Here is a 7,500-nt window from a genome sequence, read left to right on the forward strand (position 1 = left end):
TTTTATGGTGTTATGTTTTAGTATTATTTTAACTGTGTTTTGAAAATTTACTTGTAAGAATGTTCAAAGCACATTATTAAATAAGTTGTATATTTTGTTCATGTCTGTCTGCCTGTCTGTCTGTGTATTTACCCATTTAAAACATTTGTAAATAGTGTGCAAACATACACTGTTAAAACAATTCCCAGAAACTCACAACGTTACTGTACTTTTCCACAGTAAATTACATTAGTGTCCCTTTACTGAACCCAAAGTTTTATTGTGACATTAAGGTTGGCAGCAAAGGGCTTTATGTTTTGCACATTAGTTGCAAATTCTTTATATTTTTGCATAAAAATTGATGCAGTAGAGCAGGCACTAAATATAAACAATATATTTTTCATATCTTTAAATTCGGCTACCAACATCTTATAAGCTAACGTGTAAATATGACATTTTCAATGAACTTAATTTTGTGCTTATTTTTTTAATAAAGTGTGACAAAAATAATTGATTCATGAAACCAAAGACGTGTTAAACACACCCGGAGGTTAGGGATCTGCGCTACTGACTCATTTAAAATGACACAATCTTAATAAATAAAGCAAAAACTATCAGCTATTGATTAAAACGATATCGCTTTTGCACTGGTTCAGCTGGTTCAACGGTACTCCCGGGACAGTGAATGGAGTTGAACTGTTTGCTCGGGGGTCGAGCAGTATAACGACACAGTAATGAATCATTTTCAGGCGGATTCGACTCTTTACTATTCATTTAAAGGAGCTGATTCATAAAACTGAGCAGATTCGACTCGACTGGAAACAAGCACGCCTCATTTGAACCATATCCAATACCCGTCAACGACTCAACGGATTCATCCACGGTAAGAGTTGAAATGTCCAGTTCAGTTAAATGATTGTTGTGTATATATTTCTGTTCAGTGCATGTCATTTAACAGAATTAACCATGTAAGTTTGCTTTAGTTGTAACGTTAGGTTCATATGCCATGACATTAACAGACGGGTTAAGCGCCATTTTTAAACCAGAAATGAACAGACCGCGCTTTGTAAGTTAGCGTTAGTGCTTGTGAGGAAACACTATTAGACTTTTTTTAGCATAATGTTAGTTTCCGAAAAAAAGAAAGGTGATTTTCTGTTACCTGCCCTCTCTATTTCAGCACGACACTGAAGTGAAGGTGAGGTAACGTTACGTGACCATGAGGGATGAGTTAGGGTCAGTGTCATTATAAAAACAAGACATTTCTCTTCACTTTAATTGAATTAGTGTTACCTGCCCTCTCTGTTTCAGCACGACACTGAAGTGACCATGTGGAATACAGTTAAGGTACGCCGGCCTTCACGTTATGACCATCATCAAGCAATAAATGTTAATGTCAGATGATGGCAAATGCAAAGTAAATTAACATCATAACAGTGGTCAGTTGTTTTTGTAACAGTAGTTAATACACAGTGAATAATTTAGCATTTAAAGAGTGTTTTAAGATTATTCAGATTTTCTGTTGGCAGTGATCAGATTGAGGTAAAGGTGGTTTTATATCCGCACATTCGTTCATGAAGAACTCTCTTTATTGTTCACCATTTTACTTTGAATATTCGATTGGATTTAGCCTGCAAGTGTGACTGGAAAACTACATGAACTCTGTTTATTTGACTGAACAATGCTGTACTGTGATAGTCATTGGCTGCTAATATGATTTTGCTGTTTAGAGTTTGCAAATAAAACTTTAATAAAATGATATTATTAAGGGGGAAAGTCCGAATGTGTGAATATTAAACCACCTTCACCTCTATAGTGATGCGCTTAAGCTGACCGGCTGAAAATTAAAAGTCTGTGTGCATATACCCCATTCGGATGTATTTTTAAGCTAACATTAGCATAGTACATGTTAATTGTCTCTTTCTTAGGGGTAATTTTAATGCATTACTAACATTTACTAATGAGAACTTATTGTATAGAGTCACTAAGTGTGTATATATATATATATATATATATTTTTTTTTTTTTTTGTGTGGTTTAGGTGTAGATAATGGCTATAGTGAGTGTATATTATACTCATGCAGATGGTATTGTGGTATTATAGATTTAGATGATTGAATGTCGAGTATATTTTACCTCTTATTATATTCATCAGGTTTTGCAGCCGTGGATGTTGAAAGTGTGATGCCACCCCTGGCCTGAAGGTAATGTTGATGTCTTCCTCATTGTCATGAGATTTTTATTGTCCAGTTGTTCACAGATTTGTTGTACATGTGTTTCATGTACAAACTCTTTTTCTTCTTGCAATAGTTCCTACATTAAACAAATCTGGTGTTAAAAACAACCACAGCTCGGCTAGTTGGCTACCAAGTGCTGAGTAAATATTAGCCACAGATTATTTTAATATAGTTTTTGTGTTTATTAGCCATATTAATAGGCAGTGTATGGAATGTGAATGTCAACTTATTTATACAAACCAATTGAATTATTCACAAACTCAGTCTTTCCTTTACTACAACATTACACAACAGTCTTATTTCTTGCAGGGTCAAGTGATCGTGGGATCTGATCTGGATTTCACAGCTGGATCTGGTCTGAATGTGATGTATGCTGAAGATGCACTTCTGCACTCTGGAACTGAAGGTAACGTCTACATTTAATATTGTACCTCAGGGTTTGTTTTGGGGGTTAAATAAGGAGTGTATAGGAGCACAAGCAGTCATCTCTAATACGATGTGTGTGTTGCAGACTTACTTTGTGTGTATGTGCTGGAGGCCAGAGCTCTTATGCTGGATTGAGACCAAATGTGAACTTCAGTATTCAGGTGAGTGTAATAGACACAAGTCATTGCAAATAGTTTAAAAAGAGGGGAATTTCTACTGCACAGCACAAATGAAGTACAATGCAAAACATGTTTGTGAGTGTGTGATATTTACCTCAATCTCTCTCTTTTTTTTCTCACTTTATGTAAAAACGTCAGTATAACATTGTTTCCACCCGACTGAAAGTGTTCTCTTACTATCGTCAGGTAGCGTTACTGTTAATGTTATAACAGCTCTTTATTCTGGACTGTATATGCAGGTTTGTTTATAATGTGAGGGGGAGAAATTAACTACATGATCATTTTAAGGTGAATTACCCAATTAATTAGTTAAAATAATTTAAATAATCATTGAATCCAATCTGACAATTCTATATCTTTTTTTATATGAATGTGTATTAGTAAATACAGGCGTGTACATATCTGACATTTGTTTTACTCGCTTCGTTACAAACCTGTATTTCTTTATTTCTCTAGATAACTCATGTTTTAGCTCAAGAAAAATGTAAGAATTACTGTATAAATATATATAAACAGTTTATTTTTGCTGCCTTTTGTGTAATCTTGACCACCTAATGAGCTTTATTTGCATAGTGAATGCTTTGTGTTGTGTAAAACATTATAATTGATAGTAATTTAGCTTATTTCTCATTTGTTCCTGATTTCTCTGGCTGATTCTCATGTTACTGTCCCAAAATGTATAAAAGGGTAAAAAGTCATGAGTTTCTCTTTTTCCATAGCAACTCCGGCAAACACACACACACACACACACACACACACACACACACACACACACACACACACACACACACACACACACACACACACACACACACACACACAGACAGAGACGTCTGCCATTGAATCCTTAAAGGACATGTTGGACCCTCACAGGCAAGGTAAACCAGCTCATATATTCTGTACATCATCACCTTTTAAATTAAATTAGTTAAATTATTTGTTTTGTTTTTCCTTTATCTGCCTACATGTCAGGGAGTACTGAATAAAAAAAATAGCATTATTGCTAATAATAATACAGTTAAGCTGTTCTACATTATTATACAGTAATTTTAGTCTTTAATCTGCCTTTATTTAAAAAAACAAAAACATGTTTGTCTTATGTTATAAATGTGACATGCTATCATCACTGACATGCTGTCTGCTGTAAATGTCTAATGTATGCAGAGCAGATGCTGTGCTGATCATGGATGAGGCAAGAGCATGACTGACAGGCGAGTGTCTGCATTGATTGCATGGGCTATACTGAACACCTGCCAGTGACCGACTCAAACCAGCACCTTCTCCACGACGGACACTCATCATTCTCAAACCCTTAGAGTCTTTTAGAGCACAGCTCTACCCTTTATGTTAGACTAGAGGAGAATTGGTCCCTGAGCCTGTTTTCTTTAACATTTGTTCTTCATTTCCATCAACCGGTGGAGTTTTGGTTCTGTCCACTGTCGCTCTGGCTTGCTTGATCAGAGCTGAATGGATCTTCCTTTAACAGTGACAGTTGTATTAAACTGAACTGAATCAGTTTTGATTAAACTTTTAATTATAACTACACTACCATTTGACCACTACTCTCATCCCGCCTGACATGCTGGAATATTACACAAGTTTAAATATTATGGCTTTTTTCTTCATCTTTATAAACTAATTTTGGGAAATTATTTCCAAACACCACAGAAATCCAAAATTGATGAGGTTCAGGCCCAATCTCAATTCTTTTTTGTACCACTGTCCCTTTGCCTTCTCTTTGGCCCTTGAAGCAGAGTGTTATGGGGAATAGGGGTGCAAATATCCCCCTAACAATTGCTCGCATCGCTGTGTCATCACTAGCGTAGGTTGCAAGCTGCATGCAGTGAGCTGATTTTAATTCATTTATAAATCATATAGGAGTTGAGTGTAAAGCACTGTGTGAGTGTTGACGCTAATCTTCTGTATAAATGAACTGAAACACAACAGTATATTATACCAGATGTGCTGTACAAAGCTATTTCACTCCCAGCAGACATTTCTGACAGAGCCAGTCATCGGGTTATCAGAATAAACAATGTGCTGAGTAATGTTCTGCAGTGGTTATTAAGGGACTATCCTTACTGACATTTTAGAAGGTAACACATTGACATCATTATGAATGTAATAAAGCAGCAGATTTGTAGTAAAAATTCTTATTAATGCACATTTATATTACATTTGTGGGTCTCTTTGCTCGGTTTTTACATCCATGTTGCAGGTGTAGTCAGAGAAAACTCTCATACCTCTTCATTTGTAGTGCGGTCGTGAAAAATCTTCATTTGAAGGGGCTGTGTGGCCCTTCCCTTTACCCCTACACCACCAAGCCAATGAAGAGAATTGGGACGCTGGACATCTTCATGTGAATGCATCAGCCCTTCTAAAGTGTAGAATTGGGCCTTAATGAAAGGCTCCACTATAAGGACATGGTGAGATTTGATGTTAGTTGTGCACTTGTTTGTTGAAGTACAGTAGATGAGCAGACTTTGCACAGTCATGGACTTTCTGCAATATCATGTCATTTTAAAAGATCTGTTCTTAAATTGTCATGTTTTCTACTGAAGGACATTTTCTGCAATATTTTTACTGTTTTTAATAGACTAAAAATATGTTTTTAATGATTCTGTAAAACATTTAAACCCTTCTGATGTTTTAATAAAAACAGTTTGAATTTGTTCATTGTGTGTATCTGACTTTTATTAAAGTTGCATTTAACATATATTTAGAAAGAAAACAGATATATTTATGGTATATTGTGTGTGTGTGTGTGTGTGTGTTTTAAATGCACTCATAATTAATTTCTAATGTACTTGTAATACATAAAAAATACACTTTAATATCACTAAGCAAGCATGAAATTAATATACATGTTATGTTATTTAAAGTGTACTAAATATACTTAAAATTGTTCCAATTTAGCACACAAAAGTACACTAAATACACTTAAAATAGTACCTTAGTGCAATTTTATTGCAATTAAAATATACTTGGCACAAAACTAATATGTCCAAAATGTCACACTTTAAGTAAACTAATCATTATTACACTTAAAATATACTGACAATTAGTCCGGATCCAAGTATACTAAGCATATTTATTTTTCACTAGGGGAAACTGCAGCGGCATCTCCATCCAGCAGGGGGCGCGGAGACCCCCACACACAGACACACTGATGATGATGATGATGATGATGATGATGAAGAATCTGCTGTCAAACCAACACAGAATCTTCAGCTCAGCCTTGATATTAGTCTATACACTGAATTCTCCAGTATGAGTGTGAATGCTCTTTGCTTTAGGCTGTGATTGACTGAAACTCTTCTAACACGGAGACCCCCTGAAGCAGACCTGTCCAAACTCAGTCCTGGAGGGACCCCCACAGTCCAAACACAGGCACTATAGGGGAGATGGGCAGGCTAAATTATCCATAGCGTATGGGTGTTTCCCGGAGATGGGTTGCGGATGGAAGGGCATACACTGAGTAAAACATATGCTGGAATAGTTGGTGGTTCATTGCACTGTGGCGACCCCTGATTAATAAAGGGACTGAGCTGAAAAGAAGATGACAGGCTGAATAAGGGTCACTCAGACTAACCCAAACCACAGCTCAGAAATGAACTGGTTTTCCCTGATTCTGGCGCTGCGGCCCAGCACTGGTCCAGAAGCGTGGAGCCGGACACGTCTGCTGTTCATCAGTTTCTCTATTGAGCTGGAGGCGGAGGGAGCGGTGTGTGTGTGTGTGTGTGTGTGTGTGTGTGTGTCTAACTGCAGCACAGGTCACTCTGAGCATTACACAACCTGAAATTGCAGCCATTATTCAGTCAAACTCATCTTCCATGAGTGTTTTCCTGGGCTTTCCACGGCCTCCGTGCGATCCATTTGGATGAAGTGAGCTGTGGCGGCTGAACTCTTGCGGTATCGGCATGGAAAGATCGCGGCGGGCCTGAAATCGGCTCTGTTTTTCCGCTTTGGCTGCTTCATGAAGCCTCAGTGATGTTCCTCTAATAGCCAACAGCTGTTAGTCATTGAGCTGAACAGAACTCCTGCCGGCCAGCGCGGCTCTGCTTCTGCACGTCGGCCCGTCTGGGCTGTTCCGCACCAGAAGCAGATCAAGCTTCTCCATCTTCAGGCTCAGATTGAGCAGGTAAACGGTTCAGGCGGCCGCGCTCTGCCTTCCTCAGCACATTTCTGTTTTCACAGGCTGATTTTTCCAGAGCTGAAATCAGACACTCTGAGCGCTTGATGGTGAAAGTGGAGGAATAAGCAGCCCAGACGGCTCCTCCCGCACCTCCCTCTGCTGAGACTCCTCTAAAAAACAGCCCTCGTCACATGAACAGCCCTGAAGTTTTCTTTCCCTGGCTCTCCTCACTGTTTTCCCGGCGTCTGCTGCCTCTCTCTCCCTCCACATCTGGATTCCAGGCCCACATTTATTTATGTGACTGAGTTGTTTTTAGGGAGTTTAAAGTCCTCCGCTGGCAGCAGGGCCGGGCCCATGAAGTCTACAATTACATTTCAGCATCGCCGGTCACTCCGCAATTACATCTGTGACCACAGAATGTCTTGAAAAGCACAAGCCCGCGCTCATATGGCAGACAGAAATAGACGGCTTCTGCGTCTGCTTGGACGCTCGCCCAGGAGAAACTATGCTGGTTGACTGATGAGGAGACGTGGAGGCAGACTGCAGA

General features: G+C 38.5%; 1 protein-coding gene across 1 annotated transcript in view; it reads left to right on the forward strand.

Annotated features, from left to right (window-relative positions):
- Window positions 1-7,500, forward strand: part of insc (INSC spindle orientation adaptor protein) — a 38,201-nt gene that overhangs the window by 1,446 nt on the left and 29,255 nt on the right. The window contains 1 exon segment of the mRNA NM_001447125.1: window positions 5,924-7,500. This exon segment is cut by the window's right edge and continues 42 nt beyond it. The gene's annotated coding sequence lies outside the window, so the exon portion shown is untranslated.

The sequence above is a fragment of the Danio rerio genome, chromosome 25, assembly GCF_052040795.2.
Source record: "Danio rerio strain M-AB ecotype USA chromosome 25, GRCz13ab, whole genome shotgun sequence".
Taxonomy (NCBI): domain Eukaryota; kingdom Metazoa; phylum Chordata; class Actinopteri; order Cypriniformes; family Danionidae; genus Danio; species Danio rerio.